Raw genomic sequence first — 17,804 nt, 5'->3', positions numbered from 1 at the left:
ACAGCGAAAAAATAACTAAAAGATTGATTAAGAAAGGGAAGATAGATTATGAAAGTAAATTAGCAAAAAATATAAAAACAGATAGCAAAAGTTTCTATAGTTATATAAAAAGAAAAAGGGTGGCTAAAGTAAATGTTGGTCCCTTAGAGGATGAGACCGGGAAATTAAAGGTGGGAAACATGGAGATGGCAAAAACGCTGAACAAATATTTTGTATCAGTCTTTATGGTAGAGGACACTAAGAATATCCCAACACTGGACAAACGGGGCTCTAGGGGGAGAGGAGCTAAATACGATTAAAATCACTAAAGAAGTGGTAGTGGTAAAATAATGGGACTCAAGCCGGATAAATCCCCTGGACCTGATGGCTTGCATCCTAGGGTCTTGAGGGAAGTGGCGGTAGGGATTGTGGATGCATTGGTAATAATTTTCCAAAACTCCCTGGACTCAGCAAAGGTCCCGGCAGATTGGAAAACTGCTAATGTAACACCCTTATTTAAAAAGGGTAGTAGGTAGAAGGCTGGAAACTATAGACCTGTTAGCCTAACATCTGTGGTTGGTAAAATGTTAGAGTCCATTATTAAGGAGACAGTAACGGGACATTTGGATAAACATAATTTAATAGGACAAACTCAGCATGGTTTCATGAAGGGGAAGTCATGTTTGACAAATTTGCTTGAGTTCTTTGAGGAAGTAACATACAGGGTGGATAAAGGAGAACCAGTGGACGTAGTGTATTTAGACTTCCAAAAGGCATTTGACAAGGTGCCACACAAAAGATTATTGCTCAAGATAAAAAATCACGGGATTGGGGGTAATATTCTGGCGTGGGTGGAGGATTGGCTCTCTAACAGAAAGCAGAGAGTTGGGATAAATGGTTCATTCTCAGACTGGCAATCAGTAACTAGTGGTGTTCCGCAGGGGTCAGTACTGGGTCCCCAACTCTTTACAATATATATTAACGATTTGGAGGAGGGGACCAAGTGTAACATATCAAAGTTTGCAGATGATACAAAGATGGGAGGGAAAGTAGCGAGTGAGGAGGACATAAAAAACCTGCAAAGTGACATAGACAGGCTAAGTAAGTGGGCAGAGATTTGGCAGATGGAATACAATACTGGAAAGTGTGAGGTTATGCACTTTGGCAGGAAAAATCATAGAGCAAGTTATTATCTTAATGGCAAGAAACTGGAAAGTACTGTACTACAAAGGGATCTGGGGGTCCTGGTGCACGAAACTCAAAAGGTTAGTATGCAGGTGCAGCAAGTGATCAAGAAGGCCAATGGAATGTTGGCTTTTATTGCTAGGGGGATAGAATATAAAAACAGGGAGGTATTGCTGCAGTTATACAAGGTATTGGTGAGACCGCACCTGGAATACTGCATACAGTTTGGTGTCCATACTTAAGAAAAGACATACTTGCTCTCGAGTCAGTACAAAGAAGGTTCACTCGGTTAATCCTGGGGATGAGGGGGTGGTCATATGAAGAGAGGTTGAGTAGATTGGGACTCTACTCATTGGAGTTCAGAAGAATGAGAGGCCATCTTATTGAAACATATAAGATTGTGAAGGGGCTTGATCGGGTGGATGCGGTGAGGATGTTCCCAATGATGGGTGAAACTAGAACTAGGGGGCATAATCTTAAAATAAGGGGCTGCTCTTTCAAAACTGAGACGAGGAGAAACTTCTTCACTCAGAGGGTGGTAGTCTCGGGGAATTTGCTGCCCCAGAAAGCTGTGGAAGCTGCATCATTAAATAAATTTAAAACAGAAATAGATAGTTGCCTAGAAGTAAAGGGAATTAAAGGTTATGGGGAGCGGGCAGGAAATTGGACATGAGTCTAGGTTCGGAATGGTCATGGCCCTGTGGGTAGTGGAGCGGGCCCAGGGGCCGTGTAGCCTGGTTCTGCTCCTACTTCTTGTGTTCTAATTCTGTTAGATTTCAGGAGATAGTTTTATTCCTGTTCCTGGCTGGGGTGGAGATCGCCTTTACAGAAGGTAAGTACTGTAGAAAATATAGGGACAGAGTGATCTCCTGGAAGAGTTTCGATCGCCTAGATGGGTCGGAGAGGAATTTCCCAGATTTTTTCTCCCAAATTGGCCATTGGGTTTTTTATCTGGTTTTTCGCCTCTCCCGGGAGATCACATGGGTTCGGGTGGGATGGAGAGTGATAGAAGATTTGAGGTTAGGATCAGATCAGCCATGATCTTATTGAATGGTGGAGCAGGCTCGAGGGGCCGATTGGCCTACTCCTGCTCCTATTTCTTATGTTCTTATGAATCCACTATCATCTGTGATCTCGGGATCAGTAACTATACTCTGTCTGTAATTTTGCAGTGCTGTTAATAAAGTCAATAAAAGATAATCTGTTGTTGTGAGCCTGATTATCTGGTGTCTGAAACCACAAGATTCAATTTTCAGAGTCAACAAGGTGAACAAGTAAACACATCACGGCCCAATCCTCCAGCTCTATGTTCACAGGAGAAATTCTCTTACCGAACTCCTCGAGTGGACAAGAAAGACCCCAACTCCAAGAACCCATCGAATCACTTGTGAATACCTTTCAAATCCTCACATCTTCCAACTGTCAGATTGCTTTCCATTGAAGTCAATGAAAGATGAGATACTTGGTGCAGAGTAGGGGTGAAAGAGGAGTTGGGGTGAGGGGGGTTGGAGAGTAGGGGTGAAAGAGGAGTTGGGGTGAGGGGGGATGGAGAGTAGGGGTGAAAGAGGAGTTGGGGTGAGGGGGGTTGGGGAGTAGGGGTGAAAGAGGAGTTGGGGTGAGGGGGGTTGGAGAGTAGGGGTGAAAGAGGAGTTGGGGTGTGGGGGTTTGGAGAGTAGGGGTGAAAGAGGAGTTGGGGTGAGGGGGGTTGAGGAGTAGGGGGTGAAAGAGGAGTTGGGGTGAGGGGGTTGGAGAGTAGGGGTGAAAGAGGAGTTGCGGTGAGGGGGTTGGAGAGTAGGGGTGAAAGAGGAGTTGGGGTGAGGGGGTTGCAGAGTAGGGGTGAAAGAGGGGTTGGGGTGAGGGGGGTTGGAGAGCAGGGGTGAAAGAGGAGTTGGGGTGAGGGGGTTGGAGAGTAGGGGTGAAAGAGGAGTTGGGGTGAGGGGGTTTGGAGAGTAGGGGTGAAAGAGGAGTTGGGATGAGGGGGGTTGGAGAGTAGGGGTGAAAGAGGAGTTGGGGTGGGGGGGTTGGAGAGTAGGGGTGAAAGAGGAGTTGGGGTGAGGGGGTCGGAGAGTAGGGGTGAAAGAGGAGTTGGGGTGAGGGGGGTTGGAGGGTAGGGGTGAAAGAGGAGTTGGGGTGAGAGGGGTTGGAGAGTAGGGGTGAAAGAGGAATTGGGGTGTGGGGGGTTGGAGAGTAGGGGTGAAAGAGGAGTTGGGGTGAGGGGGTTGGAGAGTAGGGGTGAAAGAGGAGTTGGGGCGTGAGGGGTTGGAGAGTAGGGGTGAAAGAGGAGTTGGGGTGAGGGTGGTTGGAGAGTAGGGGTGTAAGAGGAGTTGGGGTGAGGGGGTTGGAGAGTAGGGGTGAAAGAGGAGTTGGGGTGAGGGGTGTTGGAGAGTCGGGGTGAAAGTGGAGTTGGGGTGAGGGGTTTGGAGAGTAGGGGTGAAAGAGGAGTTTGGGTGAGGGGGGTTGGAGGGTAGGGGTGAAAGAGGAGTTGGGGTGAGGGGTGTTGGAGAGTCGGGGTGAATGTGGAGTTGGGGTGAGGGCTTTGGAGAGGGGGTGAAAGAGGAGTTGGGGTGAGGGGTGTTGGAGAGTAGGGGTGAAAGAGTAGTTGGGGTGAGGGGAGTTGGAGAGTAGGGGTGAAAGAGGAGTTGGGGTGAGGGGGGTTGGAGAGTGGGGGTGAAAGAGGAGTTGGGGTGAGGGGGGTTGGAGTGTAGGGGTGAAAGAGGAGTTGGGGTGAGGGGGGTTGGAGAGTAGGGGTGAAAGAGGAATTGGGGTGAGGGGTTTGGAGAGTAGGGATGAAAGAGGAGTTGGGGTGAGGGGGGTTGGAGGGTAGGGGTGAAAGAGGAGTTGGGGGGAGGGGTGTTGGAGAGTCGGGGTGAAAGTGGAGTTGGGGTGAGTGGTTTGGAGAGTAGGGGTGAAAGAGGAGTTGGGGTGAGGGGGGTTGGAGAGTAGGGGTGAAAGAGGAGTTGGGGTGAGGGGGGTTGGAGAGTAGGGGTGAAGGAGCAGTTGGGTTGAGGAGGTTGGAGAGTCGGGGTGAAAGAGGAGTTGGGGCGAGGGTGGTTGGAGAGTAGGGGTGAAAGAGGAGTTGGGGTGAGGGGGGTTGGAGAGTAGGGGTGAAATAGGAGTTGGGGTGAGGGGGGTTGGAGAATAGGGGTGAAAGAGGAGTTGGGGTGAGGAGGGTTGGATAGTACGGGTGAAAGAGGAGTTGGGGTGAGGGGGGTTGGAGAGTAGGGGTGAAAGAGGAGTTGGGGTGAGGGGGGTTGGAGAGTAGGGGTGAAAAAGGTGTTGGGGTGAGGGGGGTTGGAGAGTAGGGGTGAAAGAGGAGTTGGGGTGAGGGGGTTGGAGAGTAGGGGTGAAAGAGGAGTTGGGGTGAGGGGTTGGAGAGTAGGGGTGAAAGAGGAGTTGGGGTGAGGGGGGTTGGAGAGTAGGGGCGAAAGAGGAGTTGGGGTGAGGGGGGGTTGAAGAGTAGGGGTGAAAGAGGAGTTGGGGTGAGGGGTTGGAGAGTAGGGGTGAAAGAGGATTTGGGGTGAGGGGGGTTGGAGGGTAGGGGTGAAAGGAGTTGGGGTGAGGGGGGTTGGAGAGTAGGGGGTGAAAGAGGAGTTGGGGTGAGGGGGTTGGAGAGTAGGGGTGAAAGAGGAGTTGCCGTGAGGGGGGTTGGAGAGTAGGGGTGAAAGAGGAGTTGGGGTGAGGGGGTTGGGGAGTAGGGGTGAAAAAGGAGTTGGGGTGAGGGGGTTGGAGAGTAGTGGTGAAAGAGGAGTTGGGGTGAGGGGTGTTGGAGAGTAGGGGTGAAAGAGGAGTTGGCATGAGGGGTTGGAGAGTAGGGGTGAAAGAGGAGTTGGGGTGAGGGGGGTTGGAGAGTAGGGGTGAAAGAGGAGTTGGGGTGAGGGGGTTGGAGAGTAGGGGTGAAAGAGGAGTTGGCATGAGGGGTTGGAGAGTAGGGGTGAAAGAGGAGTTGGGGTGAGGGAGGTTGGAGAGTAGGGGTGAAAGAGGAGTTGGGGTGAGGGGGGTTGGAGAGTACGGGTGAAAGAGGAGTTGGGGTGAAGGGGGTTGGAGAGTATGGGTGAAAGAGGAGTTGGGGTGAGGGGGTTGGAGAGTAGGGGTGAAAGAGGAGTTGTGGTGAGGGGGGTTGGAGAGCAGGGGTGAAAGAGGAGTTGGGGTGAGGGGGGGTTGGAGAGTAGGGGTGAAAGAGGAGTTGGGGTGAGGGGGGTTGGAGAGTAGGGGTGAAAGTGGAGTTGGGGTGAGGGGTTGGAGAGTAGGGGTGAAAAAGGAGTTGGGGTGAGGAGGGTTGGAGAGTTGGGGTGAAAGAGGAGTTGGGGTGAGGGGGTTGGAGAGTAGGGGTGAAAGACGAGTTGGGGTGAGGGGGTTGGGGAGTCGGGGTGAAAGAGGAGTTGGGGTGAGGGGGTTGGAGAGTAGGGGTGAAAGAGGAGTTGGGGTGAGGGTGTTGGAGAGTAGGGGTGAAAGAGGGGTTGGGGTGAGCGGGGTTGGGGAGTAGGGGAGAAAGAGGAGTTGGTGTGAGGGGTGTTGGAGAGTAGGGGTGAAAGAGGAGTTGGGGTGAGGGGGGTTGGAGAGTAGGGGTGAAAGAGGAGTTGGGGTGAGGTGGTTGTAGAGTAGGGGTGAAAGGAGTTGGAGTGAGGGGTTGGATAGTAGGGGTGAAAGAGAAGTTGTGAGGGGGTTGGAGAGTAGGAGTGAAAGAGGAGTTGGGGTGAGGGGTGTTGGAGAGTCGGGGTGAAAGAGGAGTTGGGGTGAGGGGTGTTGGAGAGTCGGGGTGAAAGTGGAGTTGGGGTGAGGGGTGTTGGAGAGTCGGGGTGAAAGGAGTTGGAGTGAGGGGGGTTAGATAGTAGGGGTGAAAGAGGAGTTGGGCTGAGGGGGGTTGGAGAGCAGGGGTGAAAGAGTAGTTGGGGTGAGGGGTGTTGGAGAGTAGGGGTGAAAGAGGAGTTGGGGTGAGGGGGGTTGGAGAGTGGGGGTGAAAGAGGAGTTGGGGTGAGGGGGGTTGGAGTGTAGGGGTGAAAGAGGAGTTGGGGTGAGGGGGGTTGGAGAGTAGGGGTGAAAGAGGAATTGGGGTGAGGGGTTTGGAGAGTAGGGGTGAAAGAGGAGTTGGGGTGAGGGGGGTTGGAGGGTAGGGGTGAAAGAGGAGTTGGGGGGAGGGGTGTTGGAGAGTCGGGGTGAAAGTGGAGTTGGGGTGAGTGGTTTGGAGAGTAGGGGTGAAAGAGGAGTTGGGGTGAGGGGGGTTGGAGAGTAGGGGTGAAAGAGGAGTTGGGGTGAGGAGGTTGGAGAGTAGGGGTGAAGGAGCAGTTGGGTTGAGGAGGTTGGAGAGTAGGGGTGAAAGAGGAGTTGGGGCGAGGGTGGTTGGAGAGTAGGGGTGAAAGAGGAGTTGGGGTGAGGGGGGTTGGAGAGTAGGGGTGAAATAGGAGTTGGGGTGAGGGGGGTTGGAGAATAGGGGTGAAAGAGGAGTTGGGGTGAGGAGGGTTGGACAGTACGGGTGAAAGAGGAGTTGGGGTGAGGGGGGTTGGAGAGTAGGGGTGAAAGAGGAGTTGGGGTGAGGGGGGTTGGAGAGTAGGGGTGAAAAAGGTGTTGGGGTGAGGGGGGTTGGAGAGTAGGGGTGAAAGAGGAGTTGGGGTGAGGGGGTTGGAGAGTAGGGGTGAAAGAGGAGTTGGGGTGAGGGGGGTTGGAGAGCAGGGGTGAAAGAGGAGTTGGGGTGAGGGGGGTTGGAGAGTAGGGGTGAAAGAGGAGTTGGGGTGAGGGGGGGTTGAAGAGTAGGGGTGAAAGAGGAGTTGGGGTGAGGGGTTGGAGAGTCGGGGTGAAAGAGGATTTGGGGTGAGGGGGGTTGGTGGGTAGGGGTGAAAGGAGTTGGGGTGAGGGGGGTTGGAGAGTAGGGGGTGAAAGAGGAGTTGGGGTGAGGGGGTTGGAGAGTAGGGGTGAAAGAGGAGTTGCCGTGAGGGGGGTTGGAGAGTAGGGGTGAAAGAGGAGTTGGGGTGAGGGGGTTGGGGAGTAGGGGTGAAAAAGGAGTTGGGGTGAGGGGGTTGGAGAGTAGTGGTGAAAGAGGAGTTGGGGTGAGGGGTGTTGGAGAGTAGGGGTGAAAGAGGAGTTGGCATGAGGGGTTGGAGAGTAGGGGTGAAAGAGGAGTTGGGGTGAGGGGGGTTGGAGAGTAGGGGTGAAAGAGGAGTTGGGGTGAGGGGGTTGGAGAGAGTAGGGGTGAAAGAGGAGTTGGCATGAGGGGTTGGAGAGTAGGGGTGAAAGAGGAGTTGGGGTGAGGGAGGTTGGAGAGTAGGGGTGAAAGAGGAGTTGGGGTGAGGGGGGTTGGAGAGTACGGGTGAAAGAGGAGTTGGGGTGAAGGGGGTTGGAGAGTACGGGTGAAAGAGGAGTTGGGGTGAGGGGGTTGGAGAGTAGGGGTGAAAGAGGAGTTGTGGTGAGGGGGGTTGGAGAGCAGGGGTGAAAGAGGAGTTGGGGTGAGGGGGGGTTGGAGAGTCGGGGTGAAAGAGGAGTTGGGGTGAGGGGGGTTGGAGAGTAGGGGTGAAAGTGGAGTTGGGGTGAGGGGTTGGAGAGTAGGGGTGAAAAAGGAGTTGGGGTGAGGAGGGTTGGAGAGTTGGGGTGAAAGAGGAGTTGGGGTGAGGGGGTTGGAGAGTAGGGGTGAAAGACGAGTTGGGGTGAGGGGGTTGGGGAGTCGGGGTGAAAGAGGAGTTGGGGTGAGGGGGGTTGGAGAGTAGGGGTGAAAGAGGAGTTGGGGTGAGGGTGTTGGAGAGTAGGGGTGAAAGAGGGGTTGGGGTGAGCGGGGTTGGGGAGTAGGGGAGAAAGAGGAGTTGGTGTGAGGGGGGTTGGAGAGTAGGGGTGAAAGAGGAGTTGGGGTGAGGTGGTTGGAGAGTAGGGGTGAAAGGAGTTGGAGTGAGGGGTTGGATAGTAGGGGTGAAAGAGAAGTTGTGAGGGGGTTGGAGAGTCGGAGTGAAAGAGGAGTTGGGGTGAGGGGTGTTGGAGAGTCGGGGTGAAAGAGGAGTTGGGCTGAGGGGTGTTGGAGAGTCGGGGTGAAAGTGGAGTTGGGGTGAGGGGTGTTGGAGAGTAGGGGTGAAAGGAATTGGAGTGAGGGGGGTTAGATAGTAGGGGTGAAAGAGGAGTTGGGGTGAGGGGGGTTGGAGAGCAGGGGTGAAAGAGGAATTGCAGTGAGGGGGTTGGAGAGTAGGTCTGAAAAAGGAGTTGGGGTGAGGGGGTTGGAGAGTAGGGGTGAAAGAGGAGTTGGGGTGAGGGGTTTGGAGAGTAGGGGTGAAAGAGGAGTTGGGGTGAGGGGGTTGGATAGTGGGGGTGAAAGAGGAATTGGGGTGAGGGGTGTTGGAGAGTAGGCGTGAAAGAGGAGTTGGGGTGAGGAGGGTTGGAGAGTAGAAGTGAAAGAGGAGTTGGGGTGAGGAGGGTTGGAGAGTAGGGGTGAAAGAGGAGTTGGGGTGAGGGCGGTTGGAGAGTAGGGGTGAAAGAGGAATTGGGATGTGGGGGGTTGGAGAGTAGGGGTGAAAGAGGAGTTGGGGTGAAGATGGTTGGAGAGTAGGGGTGAAAGAGGAGTTGGGGTGAGGGGGGTTGGAGAGTAGGGGTGAAAGAGGAGTTGGGGTGAGGATGGTTGGAGAGTGGGGGTGAAAGAGGAGTTGGGGTGAGGGGGTTTGGAGAGTCGGGGTGAAAGAGGAGTTGGGGTGAGGGGGGTTGGAGAGTCGGGGTGAAAGAGGAGTTGGGGTGAGGGGGGTTGGAGAGGAGGGGTGAAAGAGGAGTTGGGGTGAGTGGGGTTGGAGAGTAGGGGTGAAAGGGGAGTTGGGGTGAGGGGGGTTGGAGAGGAGGGGTGAAAGAGCAGTTGGGGTGAGGGAGGTTGGAGAGTAGGGGTGAAAGAGGAGTTGGGGTGAGGGGGGTTGGAGAGTAGGGGTGAATGAGGAGTTGGGGTGAGGGGGTTGGAGAGTAGGGGTGAAAGAGGAGTTGGGGTGAGAGGTGCTGGGGAGTAGGGGGAAAGAGGAGTTGGGGTGAGCGGGGTTGGAGAGTAGGGGTGAAGGAGGAGTTGGGGTGAGGGGGGTTGGTGAGTAGGGGTGAAAGAGGAGTTGGGGTGAGGGGGTTGGAGAGTAGGGGTGAAAGAGGAGTTGGGGTGAGGGGGGTTGAGGAGTAGGGGTGAAAGAGGAGTTGGGGTGAGGGGAGCTGGAGAGTAGGGGTGAAAGAGGAGTTGGGGTGAGGGGGGTTGGAGAGTAGGGGTGAAAGAGGAGTTGGGGTGAGAGAGTTGGAGAGTAGGGGTGAAAGAGGAGTTCGGGTGAGGGGGTTGAGGAGTAGGGGTGAAAGATGGGTTGGGGTGAGGGGTTGGAGTGTAGGAGTGAAAGAGGAGTTGGGGTGAGGGGTGTTGGAGAGTAGGGGTGAATGAGGAGTTGGGGTGAGGGGGTTGGAGAGTAGGGTGAAAGAGGAGTTGGGGTGAGGGGGGTTGGAGAGTAGTTTTGAAAGAGGAGTTGGGGTGAGGGGGGTTGGAGAGTAGGGGTGAAAGAGGAGTTGGGGTGAGGGGGGTTGGAGCGTAGGGATGAAAGAGGAGTTGGGGTCAGGGGTTGGAGAGTAGGGGTGAAAGAGGAGTTGGAGTGAGGGGGGTTGGAGCGTAGGGATGAAAGAGGAGTTGTGGTCAGGGGTTGGAGAGTAGGGGTGAAAGAGGAGTTGGGGTGAGGGGGTTGAAGAGTAGGGGTGAAAGAGAAGTTGGGGTGAGGGGGGTTGGAGAGTAGGGGTGAAAGAGGGGTTGGGGCGAGGGTGGTTGGAGAGTAGGGGTGAAAGAGGAGTTGGGGTGAGGGGGGTTGGAGAGTAGGGGTGAAAGAGGAGTTGGGGTGAGGAGGGTTGGAGAGTAGGGGTGAAAGAGGAGTTGGGTGAGGGGGGTTGGAGAGTAGGGGTGAAAGAGGAGTTGGGGTGAGGGGGGTTGGAGAGTAGGGGTGAAAGAGGAGTTGGGGTGAGGGGGTTGGAGAGTAGGGGTGAAAGAGGAGTTGGGGTGAGGGGGTCGGAGAGTAGGGGTGAAAGAGGAGTTGGGGTGAGGGGGGTTGGAGGGTAGGGGTGAAAGAGGAGTTGGGGTGAGGGGTGTTGGCGAGTCGGGGTGAAAGTGGAGTTGGAGTGAGGGGGGTTGGAGAGTAGGGGTGAAAGAGGAGTTGGGGTGGAGAGAGTTGGAGGGTAGGGGTGAAAGAGGAGTTGGGGTGAGGGGTGTTGGAGAGTAGGGGTGAAAGAGGAGTTGGGGTGAGGGGGGTTGGAGAGTAGGGTGAATGAGGAGTTGGGGTGAGGGGGGTTGGAGAGTAGGGGTGAAAGAGGAGTTGGGGTGAGAGGTGCTGGGGAGTAGGGGGAAAGAGGAGTTGGGGTGAGCGGGGTTGGAGAGTAGGGGTGAAGGAGGAGTTGGGGTGAGGGGGGTTGGTGAGTAGGGGTGAAAGAGGAGTTGGGGTGAGGGGGTTGGAGAGTAGGGGTGAAAGAGGAGTTGGGGTGAGGGGGGTTGAGGAGTAGGGGTGAAAGAGGAGTTGGGTGTGAGGGGAGCTGGAGAGTAGGGGTGAAAGAGGAGTTGGGGTGAGGGGGGTTGGAGAGTAGGGGTGAAAGAGGAGTTGGGGTGAGAGAGTTGGAGAGTAGGGGTGAAAGAGGAGTTCGGGTGAGGGGGTTGAGGAGTAGGGGTGAAAGATGGGTTGGGGTGAGGGGTTGGAGTGTAGGAGTGAAAGAGGAGTTGGGGTGAGGGGTGTTGGAGAGTAGGGGTGAATGAGGAGTTGGGGTGAGGGGGTTGGAGAGTAGGGGTGAAAGAGGAGTTGGGGTGAGGGGGGTTGGAGAGTAGTTTTGAAAGAGGAGTTGGGGTGAGGGGGGTTGGAGAGTAGGGGTGAAAGAGGAGTTGGGGTGAGGGGGGTTGGAGCGTAGGGATGAAAGAGGAGTTGGGGTCAGGGGTTGGAGAGTAGGGGTGAAAGAGGAGTTGGAGTGAGGGGGGTTGGAGCGTAGGGATGAAAGAGGAGTTGTGGTCAGGGGTTGGAGAGTAGGGGTGAAAGAGGAGTTGGGGTGAGGGGGTTGAAGAGTAGGGGTGAAAGAGAAGTTGGGGTGAGGGGGGTTGGAGAGTAGGGGTGAAAGAGGGGTTGGGGCGAGGGTGGTTGGAGAGTAGGGGTGAAAGAGGAGTTGGGGTGAGGGGGGTTGGAGAGTAGGGGTGAAAGAGGAGTTGGGGTGAGGAGGGTTGGAGAGTAGGGGTGAAAGAGGAGTTGGGGTGAGGGGGGTTGGAGAGTAGGGGTGAAAGAGGAGTTGGGGTGAGGGGGGTTGGAGAGTAGGGGTGAAAGAGGAGTTGGGGTGAGGGGGTTGGAGAGTAGGGGTGAAAGAGGAGTTGGGGTGAGGGGGTCGGAGAGTAGGGGTGAAAGAGGAGTTGGGGTGAGGGGGGTTGGAGGGTAGGGGTGAAAGAGGAGTTGGGGTGAGGGGTGTTGGCGAGTCGGGGTGAAAGTGGAGTTGGAGTGAGGGGGGTTGGAGAGTAGGGGTGAAAGAGGAGTTGGGGTGAGGGTGGTTGGAGGGTAGGGGTGAAAGAGGAGTTGGGGTGAGGGGTGTTGGAGAGTAGGGGTGAAACAGGAGTTGGGGTGAGGGGGGTTGGAGAGTAGGGGTGAAAGAGGAGTTGGGGTGAGGGGGTTGGAGAGTAGGGGTGAAAGAGGAGTTGGGGTAAGGGGGTCGGAGAGTAGGGGTGAAAGAGGAGTTGGGGTGAGGGGGGTTGGAGGGTAGGGGTGAAAGAGGAGTTGGGGTGAGAGGGGTTGGAGAGTAGGGGTGAAAGAGGAATTGGGGTGTGGGGGGTTGGAGAGTAGGGGTGAAAGAGGAGTTGGGGTGAGGGGGTTGGAGAGTAGGGGTGAAAGAGGAGTTGGGGCGTGAGGGGTTGGAGAGTAGGGGTGAAAGAGGAGTTGGGGTGAGGGGGGTTGGAGAGTAGGGGTGGAAGAGGAGTTGGGGTGAGGGGTTGGAGAGTAGGGGTGAAAGAGGATTTGGGGTGAGGGGGGTTGGAGAGTAGGGGTGAAAGGAGTTGGGGTGAGGGGGGTTGGAGAGTAGGGGGTGAAAGAGGAGTTGGGGTGAGGGGGTTGGAGAGTAGGGGTGAAAGAGGAGCTGCCGTGAGGGGGGTTGGAGAGTAGGGGTGAAAGAGGAGTTGGGGTGAGGGGGTTGGGGAGTAGGGGTGAAAAAGGAGTTGGGCTGAGGTGGCTGGAGAGTAGTGGTGAAAGAGGAGTTGGGGTGAGGGGTGTTGGAGAGTAGGGGTGAAAGAGGAGTTGGCATGAGGGGTTGGAGAGTAGGGGTGAAAGAGGAGTTGGGGTGAGCGGGGTTGGAGAGTAGGGGTGAAAGAGGAGTTGGGGTGAGGGGGCTGGAGAGTAGGGGTGAAAGAGGAGTTGGCATGAGGGGTTGGAGAGTAGGGGTGAAAGAGGAGTTGGGGTGAGGGAGGTTGGAGAGTAGGGGTGAAAGAGGAGTTGGGGTGAGGGGGGTTGGAGAGTACGGGTGAGAGGAGTTGGGGTGAAGGGGGTTGGAGAGTATGGGTGAAAGAGGAGTTGGGGTGAGGGGGGTTGGAGAGTAGTGGTGAAAGAGGAGTTGGGGTGAGGGGGGTTGGAGCGTAGGGATGAAAGAGGAGTTGGGGTCAGGGGTTGGAGAGTAGGGGTGAAAGAGGAGTTGGAGTGAGGGGGGTTGGAGCGTAGGGATGAAAGAGGAGTTGAGGTCAGGGGTTGGAGAGTAGGGGTGAAAGAGGAGTTGGGGTGAGGGGGTTGAAGAGTAGGGGTGAAAGAGAAGTTGGGGTGAGGGGGGTTGGAGAGTAGGGGTGAAAGAGGGGTTGGGGCGAGGGTGGTTGGAGAGTAGCGGTGAAAGAGGAGTTGGGGTGAGGGGGGTTGGAGAGTAGGGGTGAAAGAGGAGTTGGGGTGAGGAGGGTTGGAGAGTAGGGGTGAAAGAGGAGTTGGGGTGAGGGGGGTTGGAGAGTAGGGGTGAAAGAGGAGTTGGGGTGAGGGGGGTTGGAGAGTAGGGGTGAAAGAGGAGTTGGGGTGAGGGGGTTGGAGAGTAGGGGTGAAAGAGGAGTTGGGGTGAGGGGGTCGGAGAGTAGGGGTGAAAGAGGAGTTGGGGTGAGGGGGGTTGGAGGGTAGGGGTGAAGAGGAGTTGGGGTGAGGGGTGTTGGAGAGTCGGGGTGAAAGTGGAGCTGGGGTGAGGGGGGTTGGAGAGTAGGAGTGAAAGACGAGTTGGGGTGAGGGTGGTTGGAGGGTAGGGGTGAAAGAGGAGTTGGGGTGAGGGGTGTTGGAGAGTAGGGGTGAAAGAGGAGTTGGGGTGAGGGGGGTTGGAGAGTAGGGGTGAAAGAGGAGTTGGGGTGAGGGGGTTGGAGAGTAGGGGCGAAAGAGGAGATTGGGGTGAGGGGGTCGGAGAGTAGGGTGAAAGAGGAGTTGGGGTGAGGGGGTTGGAGGGTAGGGGTGAAAGAGGAGTTGGGGTGAGGGGGGTTGGAGAGTAGGGGTGAAAGAGGAGTTGGGGCGTGAGGGGTTGGAGAGTAGGGGTGAAAGAGGAGTTGGGTGAGGGGTTGGAGAGTAGGGGTGAAAGAGGAGTTGGCGATGAGGGGTTGGAGAGTAGGGGTGAAGAGGAGTTGGGGTGAGGGAGGTTGGAGAGTAGGGGTGAAAGAGGAGTTGGGTGAGGGGGGTTGGAGAGTAGGGGTGAAAGAGGGTTGGGGTGAGAGGGGTTGGAGATAGGGTGAAAGAGGAGTTGGGGTGAGAGGGGTTGGAGGGTAGGGGTGAAAGAGGAGTTGGGGTGAGGGGTGTTGGAGAGTAGGGTGAAAGAGGAGTGGGGTGAGGGGGTTGGAGAGTAGGGGTGAAGAGGAGTTGGGCGTGAGGGGTTGGAGAGTAGGGGTGAAAGAGGAGTTGGGTGAGGGGGTTGGAGAGTAGGGGTGAAGAGGAGTTGGGGGTGAGGGGTGTTGGAGAGTAGGGGTGAAGAGGAGTTGGGGTGAGGGGGTTGGAGAGTTGGGGTGAAGGGGAGTTGGGGCGTGAGGGGTTGGAGAGTAGGGTGAAGAGGGTTTGGGTGAGGGGGTTGGTGAGTAGGGGTGAAGAGGAGTTGGCATGAGGGGTTGGAGAGTAGGGTGAAAGAGGAGTTGGGGTGAGGGAGGTTGGAGAGTAGGGGTGAAAGAGGAGTTGGGGTGAGGGGGGTTGGAGAGTAGGGTGAAGAGTAGTTGGGGTGAGGGGGGTTGGAGAGTAGGGGTGAAGAGGAGTTTGGGGTGAGGGGGGTTGGAGGGTAGGGGTGAAAGAGGAGTTGGGGTGAGTGGGGTTGGAGAGTAGGGGTGAAGTGGAATTGGGGTGTGGGGGGTGGAGAGTATGGGTGAATGAGGAGTTGGGGTGAGGGGGGTTGGAGAGTAGGGGTGAAGAGGAGTTGGGGTGAGGGGGGTTGGAGCGTAGGGATGAAAGAGGAGTTGGGGTCAGGGGTTGGAGAGTAGGGGTGAAAGAGGAGTTGAGTGAGGGGGGTTGGAGAGTAGGGGTGAAAGAGGAGTTGGGGTGAGGGGGGTTGGAGAGTAGGGGTGAAAGAGGAGTTGGCATGAGGGGTTGGAGAGTAGGGGTGAAAGAGGAGTTGGAGGGAGGCAGGTTGGAGAGTAGGGGTGAAAGAGGAGTTGGGGTGAGGGGGGTTGGAGAGTACGGGTGAAAGAGGAGTTGGGGTGAAGGGGGTTGGAGAGTATGGGTGAAAGAGGAGTTGGGGTGAGGGGGGTTGGAGAGTAGGGTGAAAGAGGAGTTGGGTGAGGGGGGTTGGAGCGTAGGGATGAAGAGGAGTTGGGGTCAGGGGTTGGAGAGTAGGGGTGAAAGAGGAGTTGAGTGAGGGGGGTTGGAGCGTAGGGATGAAAGAGGAGTTGGGGTCAGGGTTGGAGAGTAGGGGTGAAAGAGGAGTTGGGGTGAGGGGGTTGAAGATTAGGGGTGAAAGAGAAGTTGGGGTGAGGGGGGTTGGAGAGTAGGGGTGAAAGAGGGGTTGGGGCGAGGGTGGTTGGAGAGTAGGGGTGAAAGAGGAGTTGGGGTGAGGGGGTTGGAGAGTAGGGGTGAAGAGGAGTTGGGGTGTGAGGGTTGGAGAGTAGGGGTGAAAGAGGAGTTGGGGTGAGGGGGGTTGGAGAGTAGGGGTGAAAGAGGAGTTGGGGTGAGGGGGGTTGGAGAGTAGGGGTGAAAGAGGAGTTGGGGTGAGGGGGTTGGAGAGTAGGGGTGAAGAGGAGTTGGGGTGAGGGGGTCGGAGAGTAGGGGTGAAAGAGGAGTTGGGGTGAGGGGGGTTGGAGGATAGGGGTGAAGACGAGTTGGGGTGAGGGTGGTTGGAGGGTCGGGGTGAAAGAGGAGTTGGGGTGACGGGTGTTGGAGAGTAGGGGTGAAAGAGGAGTTGGGGTGAGGGGGGTTGGAGAGTAGGGGTGAAAGAGGAGTTGGGGTGAGGGGGTTGGAGAGTAGGGGTGAAAGAGGAGTTGGGGTGAGGGGGTCGGAGAGTAGGGGTGAAAGAGGAGTTGGGGTGAGGGGGGTTGGAGGGTAGGGTGAAAGAGGAGTTGGGGTGAGAGGGGTTGGAGAGTAGGGGTGAAAGAGGAATTAGGGTGTGGGGGGTTGGAGAGTAGGGGTGAAAGAGGAGTTTGGGGTGAGGGGTTGGAGAGTAGGGTGAAAGAGGAGTTGGGGCGTGAGGGGTTGGAGAGTAGGGGTGAAAGAGGAGTTGGGGCGAGGGGGTTGGAGAGTAGGGTGAAGAGGAGTTGGGGTGAGGGGTTGGAGAGTAGGGTGAAAGAGGATTTGGGGTGAGGGGGTTGGAGAGTAGGGGTGAAAGGAGTTGGGGTGAGGGGGGTTGGAGAGTAGGGGGTGAAAGAGTTGGGGTGAGGGGGTTGGAGAGTCGGGGTGAAAGAGGAGTTGTGGTGAGGGGGGTTGGAGAGTAGGGGTGAAAGAGGAGTTGGGTGAGGGGGGTTGGAGAGTAGGGGTGAAAGAGGAGTTGGGGTGAGGGGGGTTGGAGAGTAGGGGTGAAAGTGAGTTGGGGTGAGGGGTTGGAGAGTAGGGGTGAAAAGGAGTTGGGGTGAGGAGGGTTGAGAGTTGGTGTGAAGAGGAGTTGGGGTGAGGGGGTTGGAGAGTAGGGGTGAAAGAGGAGTTGGGGTGAGGGGGTTGGGGAGTAGGGTGAAAGAGGAGTTGGGGTGAGGGGGGTTGGAGAGTAGGGGTGAAAGAGGAGTTGGGGTGAGGGTTGTTGGAGAGTAGGGGTGAATGAGGGGTTGAGGTGAGCGGGGTTGGGGAGTAGGGGTGAAAGAGGAGTTGGTGTGAGGGGTGTTGGAGAGTAGGGGGTGAAGAGGAGTTGGGGGTGAGGGGGTTGGAGAGTAGGGGTGAAAGTGGAGTTGGGGTGAGGTGGTTGGAGAGTCGGGATGAAAGTGGAGTTGGGTGAGGGGTGTTGGAGAGTAGGGGTGAAAGGAGTTGGAGTGAGGGGGGTAGATAGTAGGGGTGAAAGAGGAGTTGGGGTGAGGGGGGTTGGAGAGCAGGGGTGAAAGAGGAATTGCAGTGAGGGGGTTGGAGAGTAGGTCTGAAAAGGAGTTGGGTGAGGGGGTTGGAGAGTAGGGGTGAAAGAGGAGTTGGGGTGAGGGGTTTGGACAGTAGGGGTGAAAGAGGATTTGGGTGAGGGGGTTGGATAGTGGGGTGAAAGAGGAATTGGGGTGAGGGGGGTTGGAGAGTAGGGGGTGAAAGAGGAGTTGGGGGTTGGAGAGTAGGGGTGAAAGAGGAGTTGCCGTGAGCGGGGTTGGAGAGTAGGGGTGAAAGAGGAGTTGGGGTGAGGGGGGTTGGAGAGTATGGGTGAAAGAGGAGTTGGGGTGAGGGGGGTTGGAGAGTACGGGGTGAAAGAGGAGTTGGGGTGAAGGGGGTTGGAGAGTAGGGGCGAAAGAGGAGTTGTGGTGAGGGGGGTTGGAGAGTAGGGGTGAAAGAGGAGTTGGGGTGAGGGGGGTTGGAGAGTAGGGGTGAAAGAGGAGTTGGGTGAGGGGGGTTGGAGAGTAGGGGTGAAAGAGGAGTTGGGGTGAGGGGGGTTGGAGAGTAGGGGTGAAAGAGGAGTTGTGGTGAGGGGGGTTGGAGAGTAGGGGTGAAAGAGGAGTTGGGGTGAGGGGGTTGGAGAGTAGGGGTGAAAGAGGAGTTGGGGTGAGGAGGGTTGGAGAGTAGGGATGAAAGAGGAGTTGGGGTGAGGGGGGTTGGAGAGTAGGGGTGAAAGAGGAGTTGGGGTGAGGAGGGTTGGAGAGTTGGGGTGAAAGAGGAGTTGGGGTGAGGGGGTTGGAGAGTAGGGGTGAAAGAGGAGTTGGGGTGAGGGGGTTGGCGAGTAGGGGTGAAAGAGGAGTTGGGGTGAGGGGGGTTGGAGAGTAGGGGTGAAAGAGGAGTTGGGGTGAGGGTGTTGGAGAGTAGGGGTGAAGAGGGGTTGGGGTGAGGGTGGTTGGGGAGTAGGGGTGAAGAGGAGTTGGTGTGAGGGGAGTTGGAGAGTAGGGGTGAAGAGGAGTTGGGGTGAGGGGGGTTGGAGAGTTGGGTGAATGTGGAGTTGGGGTAGGTGGTTGGAGAGTAGGGGTGAAAGGAGTTGGAGTGAGGGGTTGGATAGTAGGGGTGAAGAGAGTTGTGAGGGGGGTTGGAGGTAGGAGGTGAAAGTGGAGTTGGGGTGAGGGGTGTTGGAGAGTTGGGGTGAAAGTGGAGTTGGAGGGTGAAGGGGTGTTGGAGAGTAGGGGTGAAAGTGAGTCT

General features: G+C 56.3%; 1 protein-coding gene across 2 annotated transcripts in view; it reads right to left on the bottom strand.

Annotated features, from left to right (window-relative positions):
- LOC147093397 (uncharacterized) overlaps positions 1-17,804 on the bottom strand; it is a 91,803-nt gene that overhangs the window by 54,332 nt on the left and 19,667 nt on the right. The gene's annotated exons all lie outside the window — the stretch shown is intronic.

The sequence above is a fragment of the Somniosus microcephalus genome, unplaced genomic scaffold, assembly GCF_052327205.1.
Source record: "Somniosus microcephalus isolate GS21.2 unplaced genomic scaffold, FLI_Smic_1.0 unresolved_chr1, whole genome shotgun sequence".
Classification (NCBI taxonomy): Eukaryota; Metazoa; Chordata; class Chondrichthyes; order Squaliformes; family Somniosidae; genus Somniosus; species Somniosus microcephalus.
Note: the sequence above shows the minus strand (reverse complement) of the source record. Positions and strands in the feature narration are given on the sequence as shown.